Source organism: Triticum dicoccoides, chromosome 7A (assembly GCF_002162155.2).
Source record: "Triticum dicoccoides isolate Atlit2015 ecotype Zavitan chromosome 7A, WEW_v2.0, whole genome shotgun sequence".
NCBI lineage: Eukaryota > Viridiplantae > Streptophyta > Magnoliopsida > Poales > Poaceae > Triticum > Triticum dicoccoides.
Genome location: NC_041392.1, coordinates 514,539,937 through 514,546,143, shown reverse-complemented (window position 1 = coordinate 514,546,143; position 6,207 = coordinate 514,539,937).

Sequence of the window (6,207 nt, the reverse complement as noted above, 5' to 3'; positions counted from 1 at the left end):
CACCGAGTGACCAAGTTTGTGAAGGTTTGGAAGTCGCCTGAAGACTTACCACGAGTGATTGGACGAGGTCTGTGTGACTTTAGTTCAAGGAGAATATGGTGAGGACTGGGTGTCTTGGACTAAGTGTCCTTGACTGGGTGTCCGGGACTGTGTGTCCTCGAGTTTAAATACTCAGCCGCTCCAACCAGACGTACAACTGAGACAACAGTTGGAACTGGTCTACCAAATCATTGTCTTCACCGAGCTTACTGGTTTTATTTCCTCAACTCTTTCATTTCCTCATAACTGTGTTGTATGTTTGTTCATATCTGTGTTTGAAGACTTTGACTGAAGACTTTCTCAATTTCCTCAGTTCAATTTCTTCAGTCTGTTTGTCTTCATCCTGTGTTATCCTGTGATTACGCTTCCTGTACTCTGTGCCTGTCTTCATTTCATCATGATGACTATGCTTGTATTCTGTTATGTTTACTTTTGAGTACTTATTCCGCTGCTAGTAGTTCTTCGCTAAGGAATTTCCTCACCGGCAAATTCCTCAGTGAAGAATTTCATAAAAATTGCCTATTCACCCCCCTCTAGTCGATATAATGCACTTTCAATTGGTATCAGAGCAAGGTACTCCCTTGTTCTGTGTGATTTTGGTTTAACCGCCTAGAGTTTTAGTTATGTCGATGGCAGGTATGATCAAGGTCTCTGCTGGGTGTCCTACCTTCGATGGGACGGACTACCCCTACTGGAAGAATAAGATGTGAATGCATCTTGAAGCAATTGATAACGATCTTTGGTATGTTGTGGAAAATGGTGTTCCCTCAGTCACACCTTCTCTGAATGCTGCCGATGTGAAGAGATTCAAGCAACTCGACTCTCAAGCGAAGAATATCATATGTGGCCATCTGAGCAAAGTACAGTATGGCAGAGTGAGTGATTTGGAAACAGCGAAGCTTATCTAGGACAGGTTGTCCAAAGTGAATGAAGGAGTCTCAACTCAGCGTGACTCTCGAGTTGATGTTCTTCGCAATCTCTTCAACCGCTTCAAAAGACTCGACAATGAAAATGTTCAACAAACCTTCGATCGCCTCACTGACATCTCAAATGAGCTTCAAGCACGTCGTGCCATTGACATCATTGACCATGAGGTGGTGAAGAAATTGCTGAGATCGCTTGATTCCTCATTTGACACTCTGGCATTGACGATACAAGAACATGCTGATTACAAGTCACTTGATCCCGCTGATATTCTCGAGAGGCTAAATACTCATGAGTTCCAACTTGCTGAAAAAAGAGAGATCTCTATGGTTCAAGCTATGGCAGAACACGTGCACTGAAGGCCAAGGCAGTATCTGAGTCCGAAGATGAAGACTCTGGTAGCAGCCTTGGTGATCCTGAAGAACTGAGCCATGATCTGGCTCTGCTCATGAAGAAGTTCCAAAAGTTCTCAAGATGTGGTCGCCTTGGAAGATCCTCAAGGAGCAATGATTCCTCATCCAGTGACTACAAGAAGAGGCTCTGTCACAAGTGCAAGAAACCTGGACATTTCATTCAAGATTGTCCTCAATGGGAAAAGGAATCAAAGAAGAATAAATACAAGGATTACAGTTCTGATGATGCAAAGAAAAAGAAGAAATCCACAAAATCCTCATCATCAAAATCCTCAAAGCCTTCATATCACAAGAAGAGCAGCTCCAAGAAGGCCAGGGCATTCATTGGCAAGGAAATGGACTCTAAGGCTGAATCTGAAGAAAATGAGGAAGAGGAGTCATCTGAGGAGTCTGAATCCGGAGTGGTGAGCCTATCTCTCGCTACTACATTCGTCAGCAAGTCTATCTTCAACACTAAAGAAAATGACCTCACCAACAAGGCTGATGAAGGCGATGATGACTACGCTCCCACCTATTGCTTCATGGCAAAGGGTGCCAAGGTACTCAAATATACCTCCTCTGAATCAAGTGAGAATGAATGGGATGAAAACCTTAAGCCCAACTATTCTAAACTTGCTAAGATTGCTATAAAACAACAAAGGGCTTTAGAAAAGGTTCAAAACATGCTAAATATAAGTGATGATATGTTGGGTGAAGAAATGGATCACACTGAAACTTTGACTGAAAATCTTTAGAGACTTCAGTCCAAGCTTGACAAACTTCAAAGTCATCATAACACTCTCTTATCGGATCATGAGAAGCTTTCTTACGAATTTCTTCAAAGAAAGCAAGACCTTGAGAAGCTAAGAGTGAGTTATGAAGATCTTCAGAAGGAGCGCGATTCATTATTTGCTCAACAAATTAGCGCATCTCGGGAAGAATTTGTTCCTCCATGCTTGAAGTGCATTGAACGTGAATCTGCTAATTCTTCACCTGAATGTTCAAATGCTTCTACTGTTTCAAATTCTTCACATGCCTCTGCTGTCACTAATTCCTCATCTGAGGACATTGCTAGTATCACTGACGATGCAGGGCTGAAGGAATTGTACACGACAGGCATGTACAAAAGCCTCAAAGGGCATCAGGCTCTTCGTGATGTGCTTAAAAAGCAGATCCTCAACAGGAACCCTAGGAAAGAGGGTATCGCCTTTGAGAGGAAACTCAATGCTGATGGTACATATTGGAAGCCTGAGCAGTACCCCAAAACTACATGGGTTGCTGCAAAGGGACCTCCAGTTGATCCATCTAACTTATCTGGATTTGCTTGTGAATCTCCTCATTCTGATGATGAGTCAATTGACTCCAACTATAAGCTATTCAAAAATCAGAATGGTGAAGTATTTGCTAGATATATTGGCACTAACTGCAGGAATGACTCCCCTATGAAGAAAATCTGGGTTCCCAAAAGATGCCTTGAAAATCTTCAAGTGAATGTCATCATGACGCCACCTGTGAAGAATAGGAACCCCAGATCAAATTCCTCATACGGACCAAATTCCTCATATGGATCAAAGTCCTCATATGAACATCATCATGCTAACCCATCTGTTTCGCAGGGAAGATCTAAGGATTATGGATATGTGCATTATTCTTCAAATCATTATGTCCATAAGTCCTCAAAGAATTTCTCTACATACTCTAACGTTTACTGTAACACCCCGGATGTAACTTCCCCAATTTGTACTCCAACTCTTGCCGTTTTCGGTGTTAAGTTATTTTATTTTCTCGGGTTCGGGTCTTTGTCTCCGTGTGTTGTTGTCGTTGTCATGCATCTCATATCATGTCATCATGTGCATTGCATTTGCATACGTGTTCGTCTCGTGCATTCGAGCATTTTCCCCGTTGTCCGTTTTGCATTCCGGCGCTTCGTTCTCCTCCGGTGGTCGTTTCTACCTTTCTTTCGTGTGTGGGGATTAAACATTTCCGGATTGGACCGAGACTTGCCAAGCGGCCTTGGTTTCCTACCGGTAGACCGCCTGTCAAGTTTCGTATCATTTGGACTTCGTTTGATACTCCAACGGTTAACCGAGGGACCGAAAAGGCCTCGTGTGTGTTGCAGCCCAACAACCCTCCATTTTGGCCCAAAACCCACCTAAACCCTCTCCATCATCTGGAGCGTTCGATCACGATCGCGTGGCCGAAAACCGCACCTCATTTGGACTCTCCTAGCTCCCTCTATGCCTATAAATAGGTCCTCCTCCGAAATCCGGATCCCCCTCGTCTAAAACCCTAGTCTCCTTCGTCTCCACGCGCCGCAGGACAATTTCCCGCGGACCGGACACGTCCGGATCGACCCCGCCGCCGCCACGTGTCGCCTCCTCACTGGTCCGCGCCGCCGCCCCACTTCGTCGCCGCCGCCGGCCCGGGAGGCCCAGATCGGGCCCCCGAGGCCCATCCGCCGCCCTGCGCCTCCCTGCTCCCCGCCGCTGCATCGCCGCCTCCCTCGCCAACGCCGGCGACCGGAGCTCCCCTCCGCCCGCTCCGGCCACCGCGGTCGTCGCCGCCCTGCCGCTCCTCGAAGCCCGCCGCCGCCGCCGCCAGCACCGGCCGGGGAGAGGCCGGCCTCGCCTCCCCTTCTTCTCCCCGCCGACGAGCCGACCTCGCCGGAGCTACAGTCCTCGCCGGAACCACCTCGATTCGCGTGCCACCGAAACCCTAGATCTGGTGGTGTTTTTTTTTCTAAGTCCCCAGAATTTTCTAGTCCAAGTGCTCATTTTCTTAGCCTCGTAACTTTGCATCCGTAGCTCCGATTTGGGCATATAGCATATCAAAATGTTCATCTCAGAGAGTAAAGCATTTCATTCCACTGCATCATTTTCATTTGAGTTCATCTTGATGCCCGAAATGCTGTTAGAAGAGGGCTACTTGAGATAATTGTCAGATCTGCCACTCCATTTAGGTTTTTGTCATTTTTGCCATGATTATTGTGTGCATGTTATGCCCTGATGCTCTACACATGTTTTGTTAAGGGTTTTGTCATCTTTCCAGAGGTGCAACCCATGTATTTTTGTGATGTGTGTGGTGACTAGCACAAGCTTGTGAAGTGCTGCACTTGGTAATTCTGTTTTCAGGGACTTAGCAATTGTACTAAGTCCTTGAGCTGTTTATCTCATATGGCCATATGTTCATGTTGTTTCCTAGTGATCCGTGCCTCTTTTGAGGATGATCAGTAAGGATGTTTTGTTAACATTGTAGTGATATATCCATCCATGTCTTTGTTTGCAATTATGGAGCACCCTATCTTGAGTCAATCGTGCTCTACTTTTGCTACTTTGTGAATCTGGGCAGATTGTCAACTTGTTTGCAATTTTTCCGATGATGTTGTAGTTGATCCGTGCATGCTATGCTATTATTCTTGCCATGTCTAGCTTGCATTTTGTGCCTTCTTGATGGGTGTATGCTTAGCTTGTCATGACTTGCACCGTAGTGAGTGCATCGAGCTTGCAAACATGCCTACTTGAGTTATGTTTCAGCATGTGCTAGTTTTCACTAAGTCTGTGATCTGATTATGTTTTTGCCATGTTCACATGCTTGCAATTGTATTTTCTGATCCCTTTTGGCTCAAGATCACTAAGGGACTTTTGTTAAGCTCTTTGAGTAGCTCCATGCCATGCTTTACTTTTCCATGTTAAGGTCCTGTAGCATATAGTTTTCATGCTCCAAAGTGTGCTACCTGATCTGAAATTCCAGACATGTGTTAATTTCACTGAGTCTGAAATCTGTTTGCCAAATGCATTTTTGCCATGCTTGTTTGAACCTGTTAATGGATGAATTGGTCGTAGCTCAGTGCTTGACTTTTGTTAAGCATCTTGAATGCATCCCTGCCATGTATTTTGTTGTCATGTTTGGGTGCTGTAGCATGTTCATCTCGTTGCATTTAGATGGCTACTTGCTGTAAATCGCAGACCTGTGTCATATTTGAATTGCTTGCCATTTCCAAACTGTAACTCTGATTCCGGTGTTCTTTATATCGTTTTCAAGCGATTTCATCTCATCTTTCCAGTGGAAAACTTAGATTTCCAAGTTGAGGCCAGTTTCATGCATTTCCTGTCACATCTTGCATTTGCATCCCGCATCGCATCCCGCATAGCATATCATCTTTGCATCATTTTGTTTGTTCCTTGCACGTGGTTGATTGTGTACTTGTTGCTTGTTTATCTTGTTTGGGTAGAGCCGGGAGACGAGTTCGCTAACGAGGAGCCCGTTGAGTTTGCTTTCGAGGATCCAGTTAACTCTGACAACTGTGTAGGCAAGATGATCATACCCTCGAAATCACTACTATCTTTGCTATGCTAGATTGCTCGCTCTTTTGCTATGCCAATTCTACGATGCCTACCACTTGCTTTCAAGCCTCCCAAATTGCCATGTCAAACCTCTAACCCACCATGTCCTAGCAAACCGTTGATTGGCTATGTTACCGCTTTGCTCAGCCCCTCTTATAGCGTTGCTAGTTGCAGGTGAAGATGGAAGGCCGTTCCTTGTTGGAACATTTATTTACTTGTTGGGATATCATTATATTACCTTGTTATCTTAATGCATCTATATAATGGGTAAAGGGTGAAAGGCTCGGCCTCTCGCCTAGTGTTTTGTTCCACTCTTGCCGCCCTAGTTTTCGTCATATCGGTGTTATGTTACCGGATTTTGCGTTCCTTACGCGGTTGGGTTATAATGGGAACCCCATGATAGTTCGCCTTGATTAAAGCTTTTCCAGCAATGCCCAACCTTGGTTTTACCATTTTCCACCTAGCCTCTTTTTCCCTTGGGTTTCCGAGGCCGAGGTTCATCTTATTTT